The sequence below is a fragment of the Tauraco erythrolophus genome, chromosome 3 (assembly GCF_009769465.1).
Source record: "Tauraco erythrolophus isolate bTauEry1 chromosome 3, bTauEry1.pri, whole genome shotgun sequence".
Classification (NCBI taxonomy): domain Eukaryota; kingdom Metazoa; phylum Chordata; class Aves; order Musophagiformes; family Musophagidae; genus Tauraco; species Tauraco erythrolophus.
This window is the reverse complement of record NC_141467.1, coordinates 59,960,663-59,988,438: the sequence shown is the minus strand read 5'-3', so window position 1 is coordinate 59,988,438 and position 27,776 is coordinate 59,960,663. Positions and strand designations below refer to the sequence as shown.

The 27,776-nt window shown below is 40.8% G+C and overlaps 1 protein-coding gene across 3 annotated transcripts in view; it reads left to right on the top strand.

Annotated features, from left to right (window-relative positions):
* Positions 1 to 13,737: 13,737 nt before the first annotated feature.
* PCMTD1 (protein-L-isoaspartate (D-aspartate) O-methyltransferase domain containing 1) overlaps positions 13,738 to 27,776 on the top strand; it is a 49,327-nt gene continuing 35,288 nt past the window's right edge. Inside the window, exon 1 of one of the 3 annotated variants that reach the window (XM_086608641.1) lies at positions 13,738 to 13,873. The gene's annotated coding sequence lies outside the window, so the exon portion shown is untranslated. The remainder of the gene's footprint in view (positions 13,874 to 27,776) is intronic. The other 2 variants (XM_086608640.1, XM_086608639.1) reach the window with 2 other exon arrangements.

Genomic DNA, 27,776 nt, shown 5'->3' with positions numbered 1-27,776 from the left:
TGCATCTTTCATTATGGCTTTCTAAAATCTGTTTCTAGTGAATTATTCCAGAAAATAAGATGTTTCTACACTCTCATCCTCACTGCTGAAGTTCAGGAAATTACTGCAATTCATTTTTCTTTTATATTTCTAAATATTCCTCTAAAGATTCTGGCAACTTCTGGAAGGTAGAAGACTATCATAAAATATATGAAGACTTATACAGTAGCCTTCATGTGATTTTTTTTTTATGTTAAAAGATGTGTACAAACAAAGTGGAGTGTGATTAAATAGCCTTAGTTGTGTGGGGCCTTTTTTGTTTTGTGTATCTATCTTTTATGTACCTGTGTAATTTTACCATAAATACTGATGCAGATGAAGAAACACCATGAACCCAGTTGGATACCATATAATTTCATGTGTCATACAAGTTTTAGCTACATGCTTATTTACATGCTGGGTAGTTTATAGTGGCTTGTACTGCCCTAGAGACTTGAAACCATTTGGATGCTATTCTATTTGTAGGTACTAATCATTGATTTTGTGTCCATTATGGGTTCAGTTTGCTATTATATACCAAAAATACAAGTGGCTTTATTCAGGTGAATTAAAAAACACTGAGAAAAAGTATCAGTTACTTTCTTATAGAAAGGAAAGTTCTTGAGCTTCATTTCCTATTCTGCAGCATAAGCCTTCTTTCTAGAAAACAAGAGTGTTAAATCAGCAGGGCTCTGCAATTATCAACTACTTAGAAGCCAAAGTGAGATTTAAGTGTAAATTTTGTTCATTGATCTAAGCTGATGCTGGCACAATCTAAATATGCATGTTTACCTGCCACGCACAGATTTACCTGTAATTTAGGGTTTGAGTCCTATTTTTTCAACAGGAAATGGTTATGTGAAGCACTGACACATCTGAAAATTAGCCAGATACAGACTTTAAGAACAGTAAAGCCAATAGAAATAATTAGTGGACATTCTTTAATATTAACATATTGCTGCTTATACACTGTAAAACATTTCCACAACTGCAGATTCTGATTGATTATATCCCAGAAAACGCAAAAAAAAGCGGCACAGCAATTCAGTTAAATACACTTCATTCTTTGGGGGAGCAAAAAGAGATTTGCATTATCCTTGCATTTTTGCCTGCTTCAGTAGCAGGATAGTTAAGTCACACAGAGGCAAATTTAGCATATAAAATAAATAATTGTATTCTTTTTCTTCAGTATGCTCAGATTTTAATTGTTCCAGGATCAGATTCCGCCATTGCTATAATATATAGCATAATGTTCACAGAACACATTTATACTTTTATATCTCAGAGTCCACTGAAAGGCTCAACACACAAGAAGAAACACCATGTAGGTATATAGGTATACCCTCATGCTTGCATGTAGTCCCATTGATTTCAAGCTGTTATTTTACTTGAGAAGTTGCAGACTTTACTAGAGTAATTTTCACAACCTACAAAAAAACCCCAATCAAATAAATCTTCCTTTCTCATACCTGGGTTTTCTTCAATGGATTTTTTTCTTTCCATGTAATTGTATGAAAATTTAGAATGAGATTGAGTAAAACAGTTAATGGCATTCAAATCCTAGGAGTATTTATAGTTGTTTTATTGCTAAGTATTTGATTATTTTGTTTTTTTTATTACTTTGTGTTAGTAGACAATTGAGAACTGCCAGGAATCAAGATGAAACAATCTTTCACATGATTTAAAGGGCGGAGACTTAGGCACTTATTCAGACCTTGTGGAGTACAAAATGCTTAGTTCTTTAGTTGGATGCAAGAATGAGTTGGCTTTAACCAGACCTTCCCCTATTACCCATATGCAGTAGGGTGAAAACACTGGCCTTCAGCATTTGCTCAAGGCTTAACACAAGCACTGGTCTGCTTACTTGCCCTTGTTTTGCACATGAAGATAAACGCATTATGCCAAATAAAACAAATGAGAAAGATCACAAACTAATTTCTTATCACAAGTTAGCCATATAATTTCTAAAAGAGACCTAATGCCTACCTAAGGTCATCTGAAACAGTTTTTTAGCTTGGTATATCTTAAACATGACCAATCGGTACAATCTTAATCTGGTTATTATACTCTGCACTCTTGTATTCACTGCAGTTTGGCCTGCCAAGTTACGTCATGAAAGAGCTCCGTTTGGGGTTGATTAGTTGAAAAGCTCAATGTCAGGTCTGAGTGCTCCAACAGGCTGTAATGGCCCTGAGGAGCCCCACCAGGAACCTCCGCTCACAACCCCTGCCCATGGCCCCAGATGATCCACTTAGCCACAGGTTGCTCCATGCTGTAAGTGTACCTACCATCCCTACCCCTGTACTGTTGTTTGGATTTCCGGGATGTCCTGGTTTCAGCTGAGACAGAGTTAGTTCTTCTTTCTAGCAGCCAGAAGAGCTCCGTGCTTTGGTTTTAGTCTGGGACTCATTATGAGAATGTTGATAGCGCGCTGATGTTTATAGTTGGTACTGAGACCTCAAGGACTTCTCAGATTCTCATCCTTTGCCAGTGTGCAGATGCACAGCAGGCTGAGGGAAGAGGACAGTCAGGAGAAATAGTCCACAACTCTCCTAATTATTTGAACTTAGACTAGGATTGAGGGCTAAATTGGCCAATGAAGTATTCCATATCATGCAGTGTCACGCCCAGTATATAGATGAGGGTTGACCAGAAAGAAGGGCTTTTGCTTTTCCAGGGGCTCTCACTCTTGGACTCTTGGAGTACCCTCTCTCTCTCACGCTCTCATCTGGGGCCTCTCGCTCATCCAGGATTGCAGTGTTGGGACTTACCTGTTTCGGGATCATTAGTCCAGGACGGGCCTTGGTTACCAGGTGGTGAGCAATTCCACTGTGCATCACTTGTTTGTATATATTATTATCATTATACATATATATAGTCATACATTATTAGCAGTAGTATTAAATTGTTCTTATCTTAGCCCACGGGTCTCTTTCCCTTTTGCCCTTTAATTCTCTCCCCCATCTCCTGGAGGTGTGGGAGGGTGAGTGAGCAGCTGTGTGGCGTTTAGTTGTCAGCCAGCCTAAACCATGACACTGGGTTCACCTTAGATCTGGCTTGTTGCCTTGCTTTTTGCCTTATGAGCCCTGGACTGTTCATAGGATCTGCTGCTGTTATCATTCTGCTTTGCTTATCCAGCTCAGGTGCTATTGGACTGTGCCCTGGCAACGAGGGCATTGCTCATCCCGTGCCATGGCTGCCCTCAGCTCCTGGTTCACCTTTAGCCTTAAAGTCCTGCTCTTGCTGCTCCCTGGTATTCCGTGGCCATCATTCTTGTCAAAAGTGAATCTCTCTTAGAAGCAAGGCACCCAAAAGCACTCAGCATACCATGCAAACAGGGTATGTGTGGAGGAGCCCAAGTCTACCACTCTATCAGCATACTTCACTTACAAGATTTCCATCAGTATCTTTTTTCTTTTTTTACCTTCTTCAGCCACTCTTGCTTTTCAAAACCTTTCCAAAATGCGCTAGTCACATTTCCTCCATGATACAGTCACTAGGGTCTAGCTGTGCTTCAATCTGTATGGCTTTGCAGGAGAACAGCTGAGCGGAGAAAATATCTTGCAGTTAGTGCTAGCAGAAACAGATGCACAAATGGCCAAAGAGATATTTGTGTAGTCAAAAAGAAAAAAAACAAAACCACAAAACCTTAAAATCTTGAGCTTTGTTTTGCACTATTCGCATTAGCTATTTTCTGCAACCTTCTGTAACTTCTCAGATCCTAGTTTCACGTCATACTCTTTTTCTTCTCTCTCTCTCTCATCCTTTGTTTCCTGCCTTGTCCTTTTATCCATCCTCTCTCCTTCACTTTTAATCTTAGGAGAACTCATAACTATCTCTACTTGCCATAATGTTGTGGAAATAACCCAATGCTTGCTACTGCCATATACCACATACATAGTTCACTCATATGCATATTGTTCCCTATATCCATAATCAATTAATTAACTTCAGTAGTGGTGTCTTACCTAACTAACCTCTCATATTTTTAACCTTTCTCACCATTGCTCCAAGAGCCAGAGGAATAAAGCAGGCGATAATATTCAGGCCCTTTAATTTCTTCTACTGTGTACCTAAAGGTGGGGTGTACAACCATGGATGAGGGATTCTAGAAAAGCACTTTAATTAATTGGTTGAGAACAGATCTGTTCCACACACCCTTTACATATCTCCTAAGAATCTAGTTTCATATAACTTACTAAATTATGTGCTTCTCAGACACAGTTACGAAGTTTCACTTTTACTGCCCCAGCCATCTGCACGTATTTCAAAGACTTAACAACAGTCAACTGCATCATCCAAAAAGCAAAAACAAGAAAAAAAAGAAGGTGTAAAAACTCTGCCAAATTTGGAGAAAAATATCAATTGTTTTTTTGGAAAGCATCAAGAGTTTGGAGGAGGCTAAAAGAAAAGATTATGTTCTGTAAGAAGACCTTTAAAAAGAAATCTGCGAGCTGAATATTAAGCACAAATCCTTTGTTAAGTCTGTTGGATCTAATGTATTCTTTCTCTGTCTCTCATAAAAAATAATTAAAGTGTAGAATACTACATCCTAGGAACTTGAAAAAAAAAAAGCACATTAATTTTAATGATCTCCATACAATAAACTACTTTTTCTTGTCTCTTTGGTAGCCTGTTGACAAAGGATAGTTTTATACAGTCCAAAAGAAGACTAAATAAATGTCTATACCAACTCAATCTTATTAAGAGATTTAAATTCTCTTAGGACTTTTCACTTTGACAAAACATTAAGTGTATTAGAAAGGAAACTAGAGACATTTGGATTTTTCCATATTTACAACATGCAGGTAGCTTTCCTCATCTCTCCTACTTAAAGATAAAAGCAGCATGTGAGAAACAGATATCTAATAGATTGTCACTGTACGTAAACCGTTGGCCTTAAAAGCCTCTGATATGATTGCACATACGTCAGATGACTAGCAGTAAGAGGACTAACGATAGTGTATTATCAGCCCATATACAGAAGAGAGGCTCTACAAGTTAAATATTAATTCATATAAATTAAATTACATATGGTTCCATGTTTGATTAACAAAATCAGGCAAAATTACAGGCAAATTTCCAACATTCATTAATTTCAGAATAAAATTTTTGCTATTATTAAAGATACAAAATACAGTAACTTCCCTTTAACATGACTCACTCAAGGGAAGCTCATAGACTGTTTGGCTTCAAACTATTAATCATGGTGGCATATAATTTTTCTCAGTTCGAAGGACTGTTGCATCTAAAAAAATAGCATTATAAATTTAGCAAAACACCCTATTGATTTAAGCAAAGGATGACATAAAGAATCTGTTTTTGACTCACTGTCACTTTCAGTCAGAGACAAATCAACACATTTCCATGGAGAATGTCTCGTGCTTGCAGTTTACAATCAATGAGTAGGACAGAGGTGATAATGTATGACACTTTCTGCTGACACATTCATTTTGTATCCTAATATACCTCTGAGACAAGTCACAAACGGTTGAAAGCAGAAACGCTAAAGGAAGACATTTCTTTTCCCATCATGGGTCATGGAAAAAAAAAGTAATGACAGTAGATAACAACAACCTTTTGAAAGAGAAGAATGGCTTAATATACCCTATTATTTGTAAAATATCATTACAGATGAATAGATTACTTCTATATATGAAATCCAAACATTTGTCTTGGTACCAAATTCTAAAACATTTTTTAACATTTGATTGTGGGATTAGATTTTATTTTACAGTATGTCAACATTTATCTAGATGTGATCAGTTTGTTATGCTTATGAACAACATTTGGTTACATACCTAGCAGTGACTGCAGGCCACTGGAACCGTTCTGTTGCTACGATCTCAGGCTTGTTCTTAACAGAAGAAAAAAAAAACCAGGAAGGCACAAGCAGTAAATCGGAAAGGTAAGATTGAATTGGAAAGGACAGACAGCTGATCATGAGTGTCGTGGTTTAGGCTGCTCTGGCAGCTAAACTCCTCACAGCCACTCACTCACCCTCCTCCACCCCCCAAGGATGAGGAAGAGAATTAAAGAAGAAAAAGAAAAGAGACCTGTGGGTTGAGATAAAAACAGTTTACTACTGCTGCTACCAATATATATATATGTATGGATATGTACAAGGATAAATATATACAAACGAGTGATGTATGGTATAATTGCTCACCACCCCTTGACTAAGGCCTGTCTCATCCTGAACTAATGATCCTGAAACAGATAAATCCCGATACCGCAATCCTGGATGAACAGAAGGCCTGAAAATAGAGAGTGAGACAGAGAGAGCACTTTGAGAGTGCGAAAGTGAGAGTCCTGGAAAAGCAAAGGCCCTTCTTTCCGGCTGTCCCTCACTTTTATACTGGACATGACGCTGCATGAAATGGAATACTAATTGGCCAGTTTGGCCCTCAATCCTAAGTCTAAGTACAAATCATAAGGGGAGTTGTGGACCTTCCGTCCCAGCCATGCTCCTCCCCCCTATCCTGTTTTGCTCCTGCAGACTGGCAAGAACACAGGAAGCTGAAAAGTCCTTGAGACCTCAGTGCCAACTATAAACATCAGCTTGCTGTCAACGTTCTTCTCAGAGCAAGTCTCAGACTAAAACCAAAACACAGAGCTCTTCTAGCTGTTGAAAAGAAGCGCCAACTCTGTCCCAGCTAAAACCAGGACAATGAGACACATCCTTGAGACCATTGTCTATGGCCACAGATTCCATTTAATTTCATTTCTCCTTTCCATTTAATTTCATTTTTCCTTTCGTTTCTTTTCAGTCATTTTCAAGTTAAAATACTTTTTTTTTTTCTAGCATGTGCTGTCAATGTTTTAAAATATGAACTGAGCATAACTTATGTTCTGACAGCTAAAATAATACTTCTGGCTCTGGGCCACTATTTGCCCGCAGCCAGGAGCACTCCCAACGTGACTGCTCCCGGGAGCCTGAGAGTGCTAACACCGCCCTAGCAGAGGATTTCACAGCAAGGAGAAAAAAGCCTCCTGCACCCTCTTAAGAAGATATATACGGGTATATCACTTTTGGTAATTATCATTGCTATTCCTGCTTACTCAGGGCAACAAAAGAACACGTTTCTGCTACTATTGCATCATGTTTCTTCTGATAAAGCAGGTAAGAGCTGTGATCATTTAACTGGGGCATGAGAGCTGGGATGCACGGACAGATTATAGGCATCCCAAATAAATGTATGTGACTCAAACCTCAACACATTTTATTTGGAACTACTTCTGTGGGCTTCAGGCAAGCACGATCATGATCCGCAGCATGTGTAACACTGTTTAACTGCTTAATGCACTTCACCTCTGAGAAGAGTGTACTTCAACATCTACAGCAATGAAAATCTCTATTCCTAAAAATTACAAATGCCTTAGCAAGGTTACAGTACCAACTGCCTCTCTGAAGGGGCCGGAGAGGGACAGAGCGTGCAGTACTAAAAATTAAAGCGGCAAGTAAGTCTTAAAGACCAGTAGGAATACTCTATGAAGGAACCTGGCACATAGACATGGCCTGGAGTAAATGATGATTTACTCCTTTTAAAGATGCCTTTTTCAATCAGCTAGCTCTGGAGCTTTTGGGAGATGTCATTCTGATCTAAACCTTGATCAGCATATAACCGCTTTTATCTAAGACAGTTATGCTGGGTTTGTTTACCCAAATCGCAGATTAACAAGGTCAAAGATGCAGAGACGCCAGAGCTTGCACATTTGGATCTTACCAGTCCTACAGGTGAAATCTTTCTAGTCTCACCTGTCAAAGCAACACCATACAAATGCGACTAAACTACTTCCAGAGCCAAGCCACACCTGAAAGCAGCATAGCTGCATTCCGGTTTCAGCAGTCCACATCAACAGCCTGTGGAGCCAGCTTGGTGTTTTGCTGCTTGTCACAACTGGGGATTACAACGTGATACGTGACCGTGCAGTCAGACTAGTCCCTTACAGCTCAACTCTGAGTGTGCTGGTGCTGTACATGCAACTGAACGGACTCAGCTCCAGTTTGGCGCTCTGTGGGGGCTGGGAACTTTCCTTTCCTGGGAATTTGAACGCTACTTACTATACATCTTTGGAAATTACATGATGGCCTATGGAGTACAGAAGGTACGCTCCATATCTTCGAGCAAAGAATGTAAAAATAAAACATTTTAAAAGTATGATAGGCAGGCCAAACATGAAGAGTAAGAGAAACCACTTTTCAGAAGTTATTTCATTACTTTTCCCTTTGTGTTACTTTTAATTTTCTCAATAATATAGTATTTTTTTTCTCTGAGGCAAGATGTTAATGTGGGAAGACCAGGGTCGTCTTCTTTCTCATCTCTCTGCAAGAGAGGAGAAAGCCACTGCAGCACTCCTCCATTTCAGAGTCCTCTTCCTGAAACAGGCTACACCAATGACAACATATGATACAGTGTGAAGTATGTGCTCACTGTATCCAATTGCCAGAAGTGGTATTTACTGCAGAGAGCAGAGGACAATATCTGAGAACTCTATCTAACTGCTACTTAAGTAGCACATGCTTTTTGTATTCTACATCTGTAAAACTGATGAGTCAAAGCTTGTCAAGAAAGAAAATCCCCCAACAATAAAGGAAAAGAAAGAAGGCAATGAAAAGAAAAATTAGAAAGATAAAAAAAAGAGTTCAGTGCATAAACTTTATGAAGGCAAGAATATCAGGAAGATATGAATATATCAATATGAGAAGGCATACAAAACACATAATAAATCAATTATAATTTTAAAATGTTTGATGATTAAAGATGAAACAAAAGAGCAAAATGAGATTAGATTGAGGGAAGTCTAGTAAGATTGTGGAAAGGACAGAAAAAGTTAGTTACATGTAAAATGAATGAGAAACAGGATGTCACCCAAAGACTCACCAGAAGTTGTAAGTTATAAACATAAATTAGAAGCATATGATCATTCAGTTTAGTTTCAGTATGAAGACACTTTTTTCTAATTTTGTGGAATAGAAGGACAGCAGCAGCTTCTGATTTCCCTATCAATCTTAACATAGGACTAAGTTCAGAAAACAATGGATTCTTACCCCGCGTATAGCTGCTCTTGGTGAAACTCTTTGTCCAGCTCTTCAGCTCCAACATTTTCAGTCTCTAATGACTGTGCCACATTGGCCAAGTATTGTGCCTCTCATTAAAATAATAAAAGAAACAGCAACTATATGCAACTCTGAAAACTCTGGTCCTACCATCTTTCTGAAGACAACTTTTTGTTCCTGCTTTATTGGTATATTGAAAGATGACAGATATCTTCGATAAGGAAAAATATATGAGGGGAAAAAACATAAAATATGCAAGAATTGGCAATATAACATCTTCCACAATTATTTTATTTAGTTGAACCATTAACAGTTGGAATTATTTGCTGGATTAGAAATTTATAATCTCGGCTTTTCTCAGAGCTATTTTAAAAATCACTTTCAATTTTTGTCTTAGCTTCTAGTCTGCCTATGATGTAACATCAAGTACTACTTACCTAGATCTTTGTATCATCCCACTCAAGCCAATTCATCTGAATATACAGGAAGGGTCTTTGCTTTAAAAAGAAATTTAACCTTAGCTTTATGGATCAGGTTATCCATTTACATTTCCATAGTATTTTGATTGTAACAGTCTACATAGGTTCATCTCTATTGTACTACTCTATCGGGGTATTTTTTTACATGGGCTTTCTGGACTACATGCAGACTCAACACTACATCCTGTTTTTGTTTTGTTTGGGGTTTTTTTATTTAATTTTATGGCCTTCAAAAAAGCAGCAGTTGAAAAGGGCAGAAGTAACTTTCAATAAAGAAGGAATTCTGATTATTTATATCTCAGGGCCACCATCACTGACTTAATTACATTTTCTCAAGCTGACTGAACCTCTATATAACTAGATACTACTCATATCAAATGTGGTTGAAGAAGTTAGGTGCTAACATTCAGAACACTTCTTCAGATGTTTGTCAGTAGGGAAAACAAATGGCAGGTAACCCACATAACAGTAAATACTCATAATTAAAACAGCTACATTAGGATTTGTTTCTATGTCTTTGTACACAGTGTCTTTTTCACTAATCTAACACGAAAGCCTAGGCAAAAAAAAGAAAGACAAAATGAAAAATTACAGAAAAATCTGGTTTCATTAACTACATAGAAGAGCAGAATCAGAAAATGATCACTGTTTCAAAGTGATAGTAAATTATGAATGTTTTCTAAAGTTGTGTCAACATTCAAATGAATGCCCCACAATGTGAAATAACTAATTAGAAATAGAGCTAAGGTGTAGGTCTCTCATATCCTTCTCCTTGCATTAGCTTTCCATAGCTAAACAAGCAAGTAAAGAAATTCTTACTTGGTATGGATAATATTTAAGACCTCCAAACCTTAAGAAATCCAACCAAGTATTATATTGTTATAACTTTATTAAAATTAGACTGTATTGTAGAACATCAAAAATATTTTAAGGTATCAACTAAAGCTCCATCAAAAACTTTACAAGTTAAAACTTCATTCAATTACCAAAATGGCATCCATCTCTAAAAATAAATTTTCAAGAAAAATATTTGTTTTATATACATTTCCTGTAGCATTTGAAAATATTTAAAAATAGTTATTCGATGACACAGAACATAAAGTTGAAACTGACCCAAATCAAGTCAACTTAAATGCAATGATATGTATGTAAATGGTTTTCATTAACTAAACTGAGAGGTGCAAAAATACAAGCAGTGTAAATTACGCATTATTTGTTAGTTCTATGTTAACAGGATTACGTTCAAGGAATGTAGTTTGCACCACTCTACTTTAAAGTTAATGCCATTTTTAGGAAGGTCAAAATGCTGGTTTAGCCTAAAAAGCAACTTTTTTCCACATAATAAGAAATTAAATATTCCTATCTACTCAAAATATATCACATCATCTTTATTTGGAATATTTTTCATTATAAATTGCTGTGCATATCTAATTTTTATTTCAATACAATAACTGTTATGTCTCAATACCTTAATTATCCCTAGTAGCAAATTTCAAATTTAGCTAAAAAGCGGCAGTCTTGAATACATATTTTTCTATTAGGCATCTAAATGTTAGAACCTTTGCCAGCAGCACAGAATGAAGACAAACTGGAGTCTTCCACCTAGTTCAGACTTCTTTTATTTGCATGACCATGAAAAAACTAGCGAGTATCAGAACAAAGTACTGAATAAATAACGCTTAAATCTGCAGAGACAGTAAAAAAATGCCAAACTTTTACAGAATAATGAAGTTTTGGGGACACGTTAGCCTACGAACCCCATTGTTTCACAAGGGTGAAAAAAAGTTCACTGTGCTTCAATTAAGATGTGCTCTACCTGGGTTTTGAACTCAGCTAATTTACACAGAGCTTTGACGTGTAATGTAATGTCATGTAATTTTCTCAAGTTTTTTGAGATTATTAACTTACACTTAAATGAAAAGAACGTTTGCCCAAATTATTATGCACATCTCAAATTTAAAATAACATGAGAATAAATATCTTTCACATCAAGATGCACAAGTTAGACACTGCAATAGAAAATATGTACCTTACTTCTGTTTTGATAATGGATGACAGGAGTTAGAGTAGATTTGGAGAACTGTACATGCTTGAGCAGAATTTTCTGCTAGACCTGAATGCTGAAGCTTCTTTTCAGCTCTGAGAGAAGACAGCAGAATGACCTTCCTAATTAGATGTCCATGTCCACTGTAAATGGAAAAAAATGGTATCAGTTCAAGCATAACACAGTAATGTACTAGGAAAAAAGCTATCAGAAAATTCCCTTAAAATTAAATGAGCAAAATATGGCCATAATTTCTGTCCCGAGTGAATACTGATTAAGTGCACCTTGTCTGACAGGTAATGAGTATGTGTTAGTCATGCATGAGAAGATCTAGGATGTGATTGAAAGAGAAGGAATGAAAACCAGGAAACCCTCATACATTCAATAGGCAGGGAATTACATACACTTATTCCCTCTATCTAAAAATCCTTCAAAGAAAAAATATTCAATACTCAAAGTCCGCAAATTTAAGTTTACTATCTGAGGGCAAGGCATATTTCAATGAAAAATGGAATTTATTTGTTTCTCCTCCCCTCCAGCTCTCTCATGCAAGGGAGCACCAGTTACAGCAGTAACAGCATGGCAATTTGTAGGGCTATTTGAATCCCTCAGTCCAACTAATAAAAGACAGAATTATTTCTCATTCTAGCAGAAACTCTCTTCCTGATGTTTACAATTATCTCTACCTCACTTGTTGACATCTACAACCACTGCGTGCTGCAGGTATTATCTAATTCTGCTCCCCAACAGAGTTTAAGACTCACTCCTGGCCTCTTACCAGCTACATTTTTTGTGTACTTCATTTCCCAGGGCTTTTACTTAGAAATCCTGTTCCACTAGTACTCAAAACTTTGGCTAGAGCTCAAAACTTTATGCCTCTCGGCTGCATTTCGCAAAACTCTCAATGTTTGAACCACTCTAAATTAACTTATTGTTGTAAATGTCACCAAGTTACCTAAATTGCTGTTTTTATTGTAACATCCACTCGAGATCTTCGGGTTTTCATATCCAGTAGCCTGAAATCCACAAACACTACCCTTTCCACCTGATCATTTGGTGAGTATGAACTTACTGTTCCACAAGCATGAATATCATCCATTTTCTGATAGTGATCTCTGGTGTTTCTTATTCCTTTCTTAAATGGAAAACTGATTAGCCAAGCAGCTGCAAGCCCTGACACCTGTGTGCTTTTAATTCAAAACACCAGAAGCAGATTCCCCGTTTTCTAACTTCCCAAATCTCACATCATTCCTCCAGTCCCCTCAGAAACCAAACATGAGATGAAGCCTTAGAGACTGCACTTGAGACCAGGGCTGAGCGACTCAAATTTTTGATCACCTCAGGTTTCACCAGCCCGCACCAGGGCCCTCGGCTCTCTCGACCTCCATCTACTCCCGCTTATTCCCTTCCATAGAACTTCCTCCTTTCCCCAATTCCTCTGAGCTTTCCCTGGGATGTGCCTTCCTCCCTGTAGTTTTCCAAATGATCTCATCTTTCAGAGCATCGGCAACATCAGAGCCTGCAGTGCCTTCTCTGGGAGCGGGGATGGGGGGGGAGGGCAGTGCCACTTTCTGACCCCGCTGTGAGAGGCCCTGCAGAAGCGGGGTCTGAGGAGACGCCGGCCGCCCCCTTTGCCTCTGCTCGTCGGAGAGAGGCGAAAACGCCAGAAAATGAGGAGGCCCAGTGAAAGCCGGGCAATTTCGGAGGGGCACTGGGCACTTTGCGCGGTTTTTTTTAAAAAGCCGGGCCTGAGAAGCCATGTGCCCTCCCTCCTTCGCCCTCCGGCAGCGCCCCGGGAAGGCGTTTCCAACGGGGCAGGGGCGGGCAGAGCCTCCGGCAAACGCCGCAACGAGAACCCCCAAGCGACTGGTGACGAGCGCCGTGAACACCGGCCTCCCATTGGCTGGCGGCCTGGCACAGCGCAGCCAATCACAGCGCGAAGCGGAGCTGCTCACCTTCTCCCCCCCCACCCCCTCTCCCTTTGCAGGAGGCAGGTCACGTGACCTTCTGTTTACATCTCCCCGCCGCGCTCGCAGCCCCTCCTCCCTCCGCCGTCTCTCACACCGACACAGCGGCGGTGGGGGCGGCCCACCGGCCCCTCGGACGTGCAGGCCGGGCCAGGGTAATAACGCTGGGGGCGCGCCGCCCTCCGCTGCCCCTCTCTCAGCGATCGCCCCCGCTGCGCTCCGTTCTCTCGCCTGCCTTTCTCCCCGGTCGGGTCTCGGCGCTGCCGCCCGGCGCAGGGTCCTGGGCTCGCTGCGGAACGAGTTGGTGAGTGAGTGTCGCCCCGCGGGAGGGGGGAGGCGGGGGCCGGGGGCGCGGGCAGAGCTGCGCTCCTCAGTTGCGCTGTGGGGCGCAGAGGCCGCCGTCCGACAGCCGGGAGGGTGAGTCGAGGCAGGGGTGAAGCGGGGCCCACCGGCCCCCTGCCCTCCCTCCGCCTCCCCGGGCGCTCCGGTTCCCATTGTCCATTGGCCCCGCGCAGGCGCGCGCTCTCCTGAGGCGCGGGGGGGGGGGGGAGAGGAGGAGGGGTGGGGGGGAGTGTGGAGGAAGGTTGTTTTTGCGCAGCCGGGACAGGGCGAGAGCTGGCTGCCGCTCGCGTTTGCGGGGTGGGAGGGACGAGAGAGTGTATCTACGCGTTCGGCGGCCCGCTCCGCCTCCTCTGCCCGAGCCCTCCCCTCCGCCCGCCGCGTCCTTTCGCCGCCTGCGTAATAAATAATCTCTGTCCCAAAAAAGGCTCGGGAGGAGAGGTGGTTGGTGGAGCTGCTGCGGGCCCGGGCAGGTGTGAGGGGACGGGGACTTAAAAGGGGAGGGAGAGGAAGAAAGAAGGTTCCAGCCTGGAGATCTGTGCGGGGGGGGGGGGGGGGGGGGGGGGGGGGGGCGCAGAGGCAAGTTGAGGGCAGCGCTCGTCCCCCGCAGCGGCTCTGCGCCCTGACTTCTCCCCGTGATGGCTGTTTTTTTTGCCTTTGAGGAAATGCGGTGAGGACGGAGCTTACTTTTTTTTGTCTCCCCCCTCCCTTCTCCCGAGTCCTTATAATGTCAGGGTCTTGTGGGGGCTGCGTCTTCCCCGCCGTGTCATTTTAGAGGTGCGTGCGATAACGTTCTGTTTTGTTTCAAGAAAAACCTACAGGCTAAGGAAAGGTACTTGTTCCGTCGAGAGAGGAGGCAGCAGCGAGGGGAAAATCACTTTGTTTACATAAATAAAGTGTGCAAAACGTACGATAACTTCGCTCCCCGCCCCCCCCCCCCCCCCCCCGCAAGCCGCGGTGGGTAGGCGGCGGTAGGACCTTCCTGTCGGCGGCTGCGAGGGAGGGAGGAGGAGAAGGCTGCTTCTGCCCCCCCCGCTTTGCCATGAACGCACATTTTGACTCTGTTTACATTGCGGTCTGTGTTTTGGTTAGAAGCAGCAGCGTAAGGGGAGGAGCAGGAACTCGCTGCGGGGCAGCCGCCACCTCCTCCTCCTCCTCCCCGCTCTGTTTTCTTTGTTGTTTTCTGTCGGAGGGCACCGGCCCGGGCTGACGTTCGCCGGGAGCGGAGCTGCGATCTGCGGGTAGCGCCGTTCCGCTTCGGGCCGCCTTCTCCTGAGCATGTGCCCGTGCCCGTCTTCTCTTTCCTCCGTCGTCGCCCTCCTCCCCCCTGCCTCGCAGTTGTCAGCAGCTCGCGGTGAAGTTGGAGGAAGGGTGAGGGAGGGCGGAGGGGGAAGGAATCTTGGCATTTGTTTGACACGCAGTCAGCAGCCCCGGCCTGCTTTGTACGGCTCTGTCGTCTTTGACAGCAAAAGGGAAAAAAAGAAAAACCTCCTGTGGTGGAATGGGGAGTGTGTGTGTATGCATTTTTCTTGGTGGAAGGTGAAGGAAAACATCTTTAAGGGTCTGTGTGAGAGAAGAGATGGAAGAACTGAACTGCTGCAATGTGTGGAGAGTGCTTGTGTCCTTTCAGTACTTACCAGTGCCCACGTAGCTGCTGTTCTAGGGGGTATTTTTTTAACTTCTGTCAAGTAAAAAGTCAAGCACAGTTGAACTGCAGAATTTAGCAAGGAAGTAAGGTTTCTTCTGATAAGCAGTAAACTTTGAGACACACACAAAAAAGAGACATGGTTATGCTTTTAAGATGCATGATGCAAAAAATCTAGTGCTTAAAGTTAGTGAATTACAAAAGTGTATTGTGAGAATGCCTTCGTAACCATAATTCATTATGCTTGCAAGGAATCAGACTTGGATAAGTGGAGGTGTTATCTGCAGAACTCCTGCCTGATTTGTTGGGAAAGTTTGAAAAATATTGTGGATGTGTAGGTAGACAAATGTGTGAAAAACCTCTCGATATTTTAACTGACTTTGGGTGAATAAATATAATATAATGATAGGAATGTGAGAAGTACGTGAGTGAGGTCAGAGAGCCACAATGAGGGCTTTGGAGATGGACACTTAGCCAGATGTTCTTTACAGCAGTCAGTGTCCCTCAGAAATGCAAGGAAAAACAATTGGATGTTGTTGAGAGGTCTGCAGTGAGGAGAATGTCATGAAATCACAGAAAAAAGTATGTAATACTAGATGGCCAAGTGTTATCACTGGGTCTGTGGAGGATTGGGTTCCTTCTCTGTGTAATCTCTGATCTTCACTCCAGAATTCTTGTAAAACTCTTTCTGTCTCTTCTGACTGGCTTTCTCTCTGAGTTTTCTTTATCCAGTCTCAGACTTTGTGTAGTGACTTGCTTTAGATATTTGACCAGCCAGTTTCAATTTTGCAGTACTCCATAAATTCATGAAGTCTTGCCGTTTCTGTAGTCCTGATCTTGGCAGATTGGTGATTTTTATTGCTGAGTCTTGTGTTTGCCTGTCAGTGACTGCTCCAAGCTGCAACAGCTCCTTTTGAAGAGGCTTCTGCCTAATAGACTAAGAATAGAACCTGACTGCAGACGTGTATTGTTTTCCATGTCTGTGCTGGACCATACCCCAGCGGTCACTTGACTTTGTTTCTGTTAACTTGAAGTGCAGTTGCTTTGAGTCGGTGAGCGTGTATTCCGAAGTTAAAGGCAGGCTTAGGCACGATGCCAGTGCAGGTGAAGTCTCTAAAGAGCATGTTGCCTGTGACTTTTTTTTTTTAGACAAACTGGAAAGAAAAAAACTAACACAAAATATGAAATCTGAAGTTCCTGCTGCAAGAAATTGTTAGTAATACAGGGTCGTGGTTTTTTTTCCCCCAAAGATGCTCCTAAAACTCAATATAGGCAAGAAAATTTTTCTGTGCAGTGTTCCAGAAAGGTTTATGCCAGGAGTTTTAAGAGTTCCCCGAAACAAATACATTGAAAGGAACTCTGAAAGTTAGGCAGTGTGGCAGTGCTCATCCCAGTCTTAAGTGCATGGTGAGAAACATGTTATTGTTTCTGGATGAGAAGTGTCTTCACAAGTACCTGTTCTTTTCATTTCCTGCTTTGTTCCCATTTTCAGCAGGAATGCCAGAGACCTGCTCTTTTACCCTGCTGAACTGAAAGTGATGCTTTGTAGCTGATAGCTAATTAGCTCTCTGTGTAAGAAAAGTACCTTGAAGCCTACAGCACTTGGCACTCTTGAATGCAAACATCATTGAGTATTACCTCATTTATATTACCTACTTCCAATGTAAATTCCTCAGATCAAAAGTGGAAAGAATACATATGCCATCTTATTTTGCAGATGAATCATCAGATATGTGACTGGCCTGAGCGCCCTCCAGGAATCTTCTGGTAGGGTCAGAAGTTGTTCTGTATGCTTCATGTTCTCCAACCAGTGAGCGTGGATTTTTTTGGTGGAGAATTCTTTTGATGTATCTGCTTTGCAGAATTGTTATCGCACTGTTCTACTTCTCTCTTTCGTGGGGTTCTAGGGAGTAAAGTGGAAGTAGCTTATATATTATGGCTATAATTACAGTAAAACATCAGGAAATAACTACTGTGCTCCAGTTGCTTTGGGACTTATTTGTGTGCACTAGATGTTAATGAGAGCTTTCAGGCCTGCTTTAACACAATGTCTTAAAAGCAGTTGCTGCTGCTATGTTGTTTAAGAAAATTGGGCTGGACTTCTGGGCCTTGAAGAAAGGGTAGAATTTGTACCAACTTAGTACACCTAATATAATTTTTTGCAGGACTGAAAGAATAACTGGCTGCCATTCAAAACAGTTGTGTTAGTTCTCTGTCCTTTTTGTCCTGGTACCTCATGCCAGCTTCATGTTTCAGAGTTAGCGTTGCTGCTGCAAGGTTGACGGTGATGTTAACTAAACCCAAGGAGCTTGAAATCCTGATGAATATATGTGTGTGGATTCACGTTAGATGTGCTTCTGATCAGATATTTATTGGAAACCTTGAAAGTAAGAAGTAAAGTAAAAGTAAACTGAAAGTAAAGATGTCTTTGAAAATGGCAGTTAGTCGTAAGAAACTTATTTCTGAAAGGAAGAAGTACTGGAAGTTGTATCTAGAGAGCAGCTGTGGTGTCCATTGCTTGTATGTTGTGACTGCAATTGGTGTGTGACTTATTTCTGAACAAATTTTATCAGTCCTTTAAATTGAAGCACAAAAACATAAATTATCCTTCATTATGAGGAGAAAACACTGGTTTAGAAGACATCACAGAGCACTTTTTAAAAACAAACAAACAAAACCCACAACAAACCCCTAAACTCTGCAGCCCTAAAATAGTTCAGAGGTGACATCAGGAGTCACCATGGTAACTGTCAGGCTACAAGTTCTGGTATGTTCTCATGTGGGGGAGTTCTAGAGTGGGGAGGTCACTTTGAAGCAGGACTAAACTTCTCTGGTTAGAGGGCTGTCCCGGGGCAGAAGACAGCTTGGAGTCCCCTGCTTAGAAGGTGCATTTAATGAAGGCTAATTTTCGAGTTCTGTCTTTGTTTTGTATATCGTTCAGCAAAGAAAGGATGTCAAGATCTAGTTTGTTACAAGTACAGAACATTGAGCTCTGTGAGTTGCACAGAGGTGGAGATTGAAGATGATATGAATGTTGTTAAGGTGATGTAAAATACTGAGACTTAGAATTTCACCAGGTATTGCATTTTACCTCAGACTTTCTCAAAATATTTGCTTGGCATACAGTTGCAAAACAAATGCTGAATTTGGATTTGCAGTGTTTCTAGGATGTAAAAGAAGACAGATGGAATTAATGTTTTAAAACTTATTTGAGGGAACCATCCAGAACTTGCCAACAAAAACTTAAAATGAGATTTAAAAACTAATTTAAAAACTAATAAGCTTAGAGCAAGTGATTTGATAGCTATGTGGGGTGTTTGAAGTCCTGCATGAAGGACGTTTATATGAAGGTGCTACAGGGCGAGTTGTAAGCATGGAACTGTTAGATATGAGATGGGGTTTACTGAAGGCCTATGTTCTTTTGAAGTTTTTTTTAAAAAAAAAAAAGACAGCAGGCAGGATAAATCCGAGTAGAGGTAGCTGAACCGTTAGAGAAGGGACAGTCTTTGTCTTGGTTGCTAACATACATGCTTTACTGGAGATTGGATGTGTTTATATGCACACATGCACAAAGAATACGTGCACAACCAACCAGTTGTGCAGCCGCGTACTGACTGTAAATGGGATCTCTGTCCTGAGAGGTCTTAGAACGTCGTGATGACAGACTGCGCATTCAGTTCTGGTGACAAGTCAGAGTGTCTTCAGGTTCGTTCTTTTGGTCTCTTTCCTTGTGAGTCTTCTGGCTGATGATGCCTTAACTTTTATCTGGTTGCTTTTCTAGTCCCAACTGTTTATTTTGTTCCTTTCAAAGGACACATCCTTCGGCTTTATGCAGTTTATGTTCTGTCTAGGAGTCTTAAATCACACAACAGCAGCTCTTCTTGCTTGTTTGCAGGGAAGCAAGGACAGAATGTGGGAAGAAGAGTTTTCTGTTGTGTTATTTAACATTAATTGTTGTCATATCATAGGCCAAGTAGCCTATAGTTAGCATGAGCATCTAAAACAACACTAGAGGTCTGTGTTTAAGCACCTGAGTCACATAGCAAGTATCAAAGGCTTGCTGTTATTACAAAAACTTTTATTTGAGTGATTTTTAAATAAATAATACTTATTAAAGCGTAATCATGATTATTTCTTCCTTTTTTTGACAATTGGTTTGTTAAAGTCTTAAATGATAGGTGCATATTTCTAATGCCAAATTAAGCAATCTTGAAAATTATTTTCAGGATGAATAACAACAATTCCTCAACCCAGTAAAGACCATTGTGCTATATAATGGTCTATGTATTGAAGCTGAAAAAAGAAGAGAGTTGAAGTCACTATTTTGGTAATCATATTTTTAACACAGTTGGTTTTGCTTGATAGGTATGTCTAAAAATGTATGCGAGTTAGCATTGCTGAAATAATGAACTCTGAAGTTCACTAAAGGAGATGCTTAATTTCAGCAAACAAAGCAAAAGGTTAATATTCCTGCAGTACTAATAATTTAAAGCAATCAGGAATGCTGTCAGTGTTTCTGAGATATCAATTTGCCATTAAAGGATTTGATTTCCATCTGAAAATCTTGAAAATCTCCAGAAGTTCTTGTTTACTCTTGTTTATGTTGGATGCTGGCAGGTGGGGTTTTGCTTGCTCTTCTGCTGGAGCATGTGACCCTGCTGTTTATTTGCAAAATGCTCCTCTTTACCCTTTTGAGAATGAACTGTGTTTTTATTTTGATCTAGTGTAATCACCTGCTGTCCAGTTTCTTAATCTTTGCTGTGTTCTTTCTTCAAGAAACTCTAAATTTGGCTTTATTTTAGTCAGGGGGTCAGTGAAACTGGAAAGAAACAAAAGTCGACTGTCTGAGGTTTTTTTATAACTTCTGCTGAGCTGACAGTTGCAACCTTATAAATCCCATAGGCCTTAGTCTCTGCTTATTTGCTTCAGTTAATTATTACATTCATCATGACTAGGACTCATTACTGCTGAGTTTCCTGAGGTTCTGTGACGTTTTCTGAAGTAATTCAGTTGTCAGAAAAAGTCGGTGTAGGATTTGACTTCTCCATTCGGGGATGCCCTAGATAAACTGGAGTTGTTCATGATGTAACTAAGGCAGGTTATGTGATTGCAGCAGCCTCTTGTGTTATATCTGTAAACTACACTTCTCTCAGATGAAAGCCACGTGCTTTGTATGACTGAAAAAAAAACCCTGATGGGCTAGGGTTATGGGGATGAAGATATACTTATGCTGTGCAAGTGCACAGAAGCAATGATAAAAGGTTCTCAACTTGTATATCTTGGTGAAATACTTCTATGGATGTGAAATGGTCACTGAAGCATTCCCAGATGCTCCAAATATGCTCCAGACCACATCTGCTGTTGTTTGTACTGTAAGTAAACCATAACTTTGGAGCCATATTTGTGATAGTACTTGATTCATACCTGGAGAAAAAGAAAAACAATAGGGCAGAAACATTTTCAAGTTAAAAATGTGCTTATATGTTTTGATTTTGGCTTTTAAAGAAGATCTATAAGGGGTTTTGTTCCAGTATTTCTAGTTCTTAGTTTAGGCATGCATGGCTCCAGGTCCAGCCAGTAGTGAGGCTAATTAGGCACGTATTCTCAGTAGCACACAAAGACATGTATTCAGCATGTACATGCATAAATATATAGCTGGCCACCACATCAACACAGAAAACACAGCACTAATGCAAGCACAAACAGTGCCAATGGCCTTACCCTGTTGCCCTTTCTGGATGGTCAAGCTGAATGTCTGCTAGTGGCAGACCTCTATATTATGGATCCTTCCAGTTAGTGGGTTTAGGCACTCGTTCTACCCTGGAACTGGCCCTTGGGTCCATTTATCCCCTGTTGCCTCTTGCACACAGTCCTACTTGTGCTCGGCCACCCTGACGAACACCACAGGTTTTCCAGTAGCTTGCTTGGAGACCCCCCTTTTTCTCCAGCCGCCAGCTCCTTCAGTTGCCTCCCTCAGTCTGCCCTGTTCCTGGTTCCCAGGCCATATGGCCAGTGCGCTGTCTATTCCAGCTTGGTACTCCCTGTGATTGCATCCTGACCTGCAGAAGCTCACCCTCTCCTTCGCCGGAACCACAGAGCCCTGTGACCTGGCTCCGCTTGTGCACGTGCACACCGACTAGAGCCCCAGGAGAGGAGTTGCAGCGATTGATGGACAGACAGGTCAGACAGCAGTGATTCGGAAAAGAGCACAGCCAGACATGCATGCTGACCTGCAGCCTGTTCTCAGTTGACCTGTTGCTCGTGTCACCATAGCCCTGGTTTTCCCACGCTTGTTTCTCTCCAACACACTTTGATCCCTCCTTTCCCCTGCCTATCGTTCCTCCCCTAAACATCCCATAAAAGGACTTAATGCAATCCCCAAGTGCTTTTTCCCTGCATCCCATGGTAAATCTGGTAGCCCTATAAGCAGTCGCACGTCTCCATTTCAGAAGTTCCCTGGAGAGGCCGTCTGGTGGTGTGGACTGGGGAAAAACATGATGGTTGTCCTATGATAGCCCTGGGAGCAGCTGGGTCAAGTATTGGGTTCCCCCAGCCGCAGGCGTGCTTCTCTGCTCTTTTGTTGCAGAGTAGTTTTTATCACATAACCTAACAGGGTTAACTTTGATAGGTGCTGGCAAATGATCTGTTTCATCACTTGCAAGCTGAGTTGAAAGTTTATGGTAGAAGTTACTGGCTGGCCACAGAGGTGTGAATTAGAGTGATGCTGTTACAAAAGCAATGCTTTGAAATGTTACCTCAAAGTAGGGTATTTTAGCAGCAACAGGAACAGAGAAAATGCTAGAATGATCACGTGGAACTTTGTGGAACAGGCTTTGGTAACAAAACTAGTGCTGCAACCTTTTAAAATTGTAAAATAAGGAGTAATTTTCTTTTTTCCTGGATGACTTGCATTCGTGTAAAGTTGTCTTTGGTAGATTTTTAAAATAGATTTAATTTATACTTGATTTGTATGTTTTGAAAGTTTTCGTAAATCATCACTTTCCTTTGGTAAGAACCATGAAGGGATATTTAATCTCTGTTTGATATAAAGTAGGCATCAAACGTGTTAAGAAAGGGATTTGTGAACAAGGTCATGTCATTTTAGGGTATGCTGTTTATGGATTTATGGTATGTCTGGAGAATGAGACAGATTATGACATGGGCCTTAAAGTGTGAGGTGCTTGAAGATACGCAGGATTTGGGGATTAAAAAGGAGAAAGTTAAGTGCAAGTAGATACTCATTCCTTTCTTTGACAAAAGAAAAGTAACTGTTGTGCATGTGTGCGGGCGTGTGTTTTAGCAAACAAGTTGCATTTGAAAAAGTTGGTGAATCCGGTGTGCATTAGTGACAGGATTTGGTATCATGGTTCTGAGGAAGAGAATCAGGAAACAGAAGTAGGCCTTACGGATTCTTCCTTCTTGAGGATTACAGGCCTAAGTAATAAAGTAACTTCTCAAAACATACTGTTGTATTACACTGAACTATTTTAAGAATCAAGTAAACAGGATCAGGACTCGATTTTTTTTTTTTTTAATTTTATTTAGTATCTCATAAAAAAGGGACACATAATAAATAACAGTTGTGATTCTCAGGCTGTGAAAGTAAACATTTTGATAATACAGTATTAAAAAATGTTTATGCTGTGATTATTGCATGTTATTTTGATGGTTTTAGATGTGTAAAGATCAGAAAACTCAAAGGTTTTATTGCACTTGGAGCTTGATAAAGTTGATTGATATTTTTTGTCTTTATTTCAGGCTGGGTGTTTTTGTAGAAACTGCAGTAAATGCATAGCTCTGAGATGAGGTTTTGAGTGTCAGCATCTTCTATTTTTACACTTGACCTCAGCTGTATTTTCTTTTGCTAAAGGCAACAGGCGTATGTTGTTCTGTTGCTGCTGGAAGTGAGTTATTTAAGTAACTTGAAATGTTTATGTGCAATAAGCTTTTGAACTTTAGCACTGGCTGAAACAGTATTTTGTCATGGGCCACGTTTTGCCTATTCAAAATTATATGAACTGTGACTTGATCTGCTTAAGAACTGTAGCTGCAGAAACTACATTTGAAGTAAAAGGTTAGGAAAATATGTTTCAGTTCTTGTGCTAAATATGCTTTGTATTTCATTATAAAGGAGGATTCATCCCTCCTGATTGTTACTGGTTGCTCTCTGAAGACGATAAAGTAAAGGAGCATTGTATTTTAATGTGTTTTTTTACCTTGTGGTCACCACAAACTAAACTATTAAGTGTTTCCTTTCATGAAGAGAAACAGGTTCTTTTAAAAATATTGAGTATTCAGCTTGCCTTAGTTGGCTTATGATCAGGATAATGTTAAAATTTGCAGAGATGTTTGTGTCACTTGTATGCTTTTTGTCTTTTTGGACTAAACAGGATTAGTTGTTCCAAGAGTGTGTTTTTGTTGTTCTGTGGTGTTTTGTTTTTTATATATACATCTCTACAGGCTCTTCTGAGTCTTAACATTAGACTGCTAGGGCTTATACAAACCTGCTCAAAATAGAGTATTCTCTGTAAATACCCTTGTACTAAGCTGTGTATTGTGGCAGTGAGTTTTGCAGCCTGGTCACTGTAGCTTACTAATTCCTGTGAAATATGTGCACAGACAGCAGTTTGTCTGCTGAAAAACAGGTGCGTGATTCTGTATGACTCAGTGAATATCAGACCTGTACATGTATTGATCGTCACTAGTTCATATCTGTCTTACGAAGTCCTGGTATTTCAGTCTTGCCAGTGAAAAAGCTGCTATTACCTGGTACCTCCTGTTTCTGTGGGTCTGTTAGGCTCTCTGAGAAGCTTCTCTTCTTTCCCCTTTCTCCCAGGCAGCCTGTGATAAAGCAGTACTCTTCGACTAGTTTATGCTGGACAGACTTAAAATAATCGTAGCCTGGGAATAGGCAGAGCTGTAGGCACACTTCTCAGGAGCTGAGACCTTTTAAAAAGAGGGTACTATAAGGGGACTGCTGGGTTCTTTCGTGGACACTGTTGTCAGAGGAAGGATAGAGGATCTCCTAGATGTTGGACGTTGGGTTAAGCTGACATCCTTTGCTTTTGAGATCTTTTAGTGGAACTTTGACAGATCACTAAGCCATCTTAGGCTCCCCAGAGATGAGACCCTTTTATCCAGTGTCTTACAAACAAGGACCACCAAACTTTACGAACTGATATGAGTAGAGAGGCAATATTGTTTTGAAATTTGCAGTTGATGGAGTACTAAAGGGTACACAGAATCACAGCAAGGCTAGCGTTCCTTCACTCATAAAGGTATACATGCAGCCTCTTGAGATGTTATCACCTATTTTCATATAGCTGACCTCTAATGGTAAGCAACAGACGGGCAACTATTGCTTTGTTGATGTCTTATCACTACACACTGTGAAAAAAGCAAGCCGTGCTACTCTGATCAGATACTATTACCAGGAACTGTCTAGTTCCACCACTCAAGCTACCATAGACATCAGTTCTTGTCATTGTCAATCAGGTATTCAGACTTTTGTTAGCAGTTAACACTGCTCTCTGAAATTATTTAAATAATAGAGAGTTTTGGTTTAATGTCATAGACAGTATCACTGGACTGGCGTAACAAATTTTAGTTCTTTGTTTTTTCTTGGTGGTACATGCTAACAGCATCTTACTGCTTTGTAAAGTGCTTTTTCAGTGCACGTAAGAGGCTATTTCTTTTATCAGCGCTTCTGTTTATCTGCTTCAGAATATGAGGAAGAGCTGGTTCTGAGGACTGAGCAACAGCTGATTATTAATACTGTTATCAGTAATGGACAAACTCTTTATGCCTGATAGACTGTCATCTTCTGCAGAGGAGATGGTGTCAGGTGCTTAAAATTTCATGAGACTTGCAAAGACAGGCTAATCAGAGCATTCCAGAGCTGTTTTATCATCTCATCAGCCTATCATCCATGGAGACTTTTTTGTTTTACAAATAAAAGTATTTCTTAACAAAAGTTTTGTGATAGGTACAGACTAAATTTAAAACATTACAGTGAAATTAGACACTAGCAAATCCTGTTATGATAACGGGATGTTTCTGTTCTTTCTCCCAGTTTAAAGCTTTTTGTAATATTCGGAATGTTTGTAGGTGTGCAAATCCCAAAGATTCTATATATTTGAGGTGGGGAGTAGGAGAAAAATAATTTTGTGCACATGACCAACAGATGCAACTAATGATTGACTAAACTAGGGCAGTGAGACAACTTTCCTGTTTCTCAGTGGGAAGTTTTTGCAGGATACAATTAAGAAAGGCCACTTAGTAGCCCAGAGAGCATTCTGGCATGTGAACACTGAAGCTGAGTCGGTGGTGACCATGGTCACAACTATTGGAGAATCATGAGCATAACCCTAAATAGATGGAGAGCACAGCTGAGCATGTAGGACTGCTGTAGTACCTATTGAGTGTACATTTACACCTTTAAATTTCAGAAACTATCCTGCAGTCTAGGTTTCACCCCAGTATGGCAAAACTACACTGTTAGCTATTTCAGGTGAAAAGAGCAAACTCTTACATCGGTGTTTTGAAGTAGTCATTCAGAACACCTTTGTGTGGTCCCACAGATGGGAGGCTTTAGTTGAAGAAACTGCTTCTGAAGCCTGGAAGGTTCAGCATTGCAAATATTTTTTTTGGTTGTCCAGATTTTAAGCAGTAAGGAGAACTGAATCAGGATGTGATGTTAAGCTTTGTGTTATAAGTTCCATCCAGGAAATACGTAGAATTCTTTGCTTTGTAATAAAAGGTAATGAATTTTAAATTATTACTATACCTGAAAACACGTCTGACATGTAGTACTGGTATATCGAAAATGTTCCTTTCAGCATTCAATCCTTGCCATTGTGTGAAGAAGGTAGTCAGAATTTCAGGTGAGAAAAACAAATCCAGTACAGAAGAAAACATAGACTGAGAAAGGAATGTATCCTAGTCCAAAGAAAGAAAAAAGATGTGAATTTTTTTTTCCCCTTTTTTACCTGAGTGGACAACCAACAATATTCAATATTGTTTTATTATTTACTTTCAGTTCCTGTGAAGTGTCTTCATTGAAGGAAAAAAAAAATAAGAGAAGTCAAAAGGTTCACTAGACATTCAGGAAGGTTGGCCCGATAATTATGCCCTTGTGTAACTACCAAGGTTAAGGTCATTTGATCGTGAAATCTGTGCTGATGTGCTTGTCACTACTGATAAATTTGTGAAGTGCTGTAGTGCTTCAGTGGGTCTTTAGAGAGAAATGCCATACCACGTGTGCTGTTTGGTGTATTTAGGTGGCTGGGGGTGGAGGAAGAGAGAGCAAGCACACACCTGGAATCTTCTATAAACAGCTGTTGAAGGCCTGAACAGGAGGATCAGGGTTTAAGCTTACATCAGACTTGACAAACATTTTCTGCCCAAGTAGGTCAATGCAATTCAGGTTAAGTCAGTAGTTGTAGCTGTTTACATTCATTTGGCTTAACTTTAATCCTGTGGTATGTTCCTTGTTCCATTGCTATATTACAAAGAACCTTGAAGTACGCTTTGTGGAGTGCATTACATCGGAGGGCTGACTGTTGTTTTTGTGCTTGTTTCTGTTTAACTTAGAAAGCCTCTTGAAACGATCCACTGAACAGGAGGTTAGGAGCAAATGTTTGAGTAAGATGAGTCTAGAGTATAGACTTCAAAAACTTGCAGTGTTTCCAGTGAAATTTTCCTTAACGCATCAAGTAGTATGTTAATATATCCTGAAAACAGCGGTTTTCCATCTTTCTCAAGTATTTGAAGTGACAAAACAAATAGCTGTGGAAGGCAAGGCAATTCAAGTAGCACCTGCTTTCCCAAAGCAGTTAGACTTTTTGTTGCCCTTATGTCGTGGGTTAAGTTGAAAACTTCCTCCCCACACAGCCGGTCACTCCCCCTCCCCCACCCCCAGGAATGAGGGAGAGAAGGGTGCCGTCCGGATCATTTTCAGAGGAAAAGAGGCAGATGCGGAGGCTGAGTACGTGGATAAGTTTGCAAACCCCTTTCCCGTAGCCGTGAGAGGTTTTGTTGAAAGACCAGGCAAAGTAGACAGCTGCCTGCCTTCTGTCTCTACTGCAGCTATGCCAAAAGCCCACCGATACCCTTTTGGGTCTTTGAAATACCCTCTCTTAAGATAATCTATGCCAAGGATGCACGGTGCTTCTGGGCCAGTTACAATAGGGTGTTTTTGCCACTGCTCTCCAGTTAGACTCAC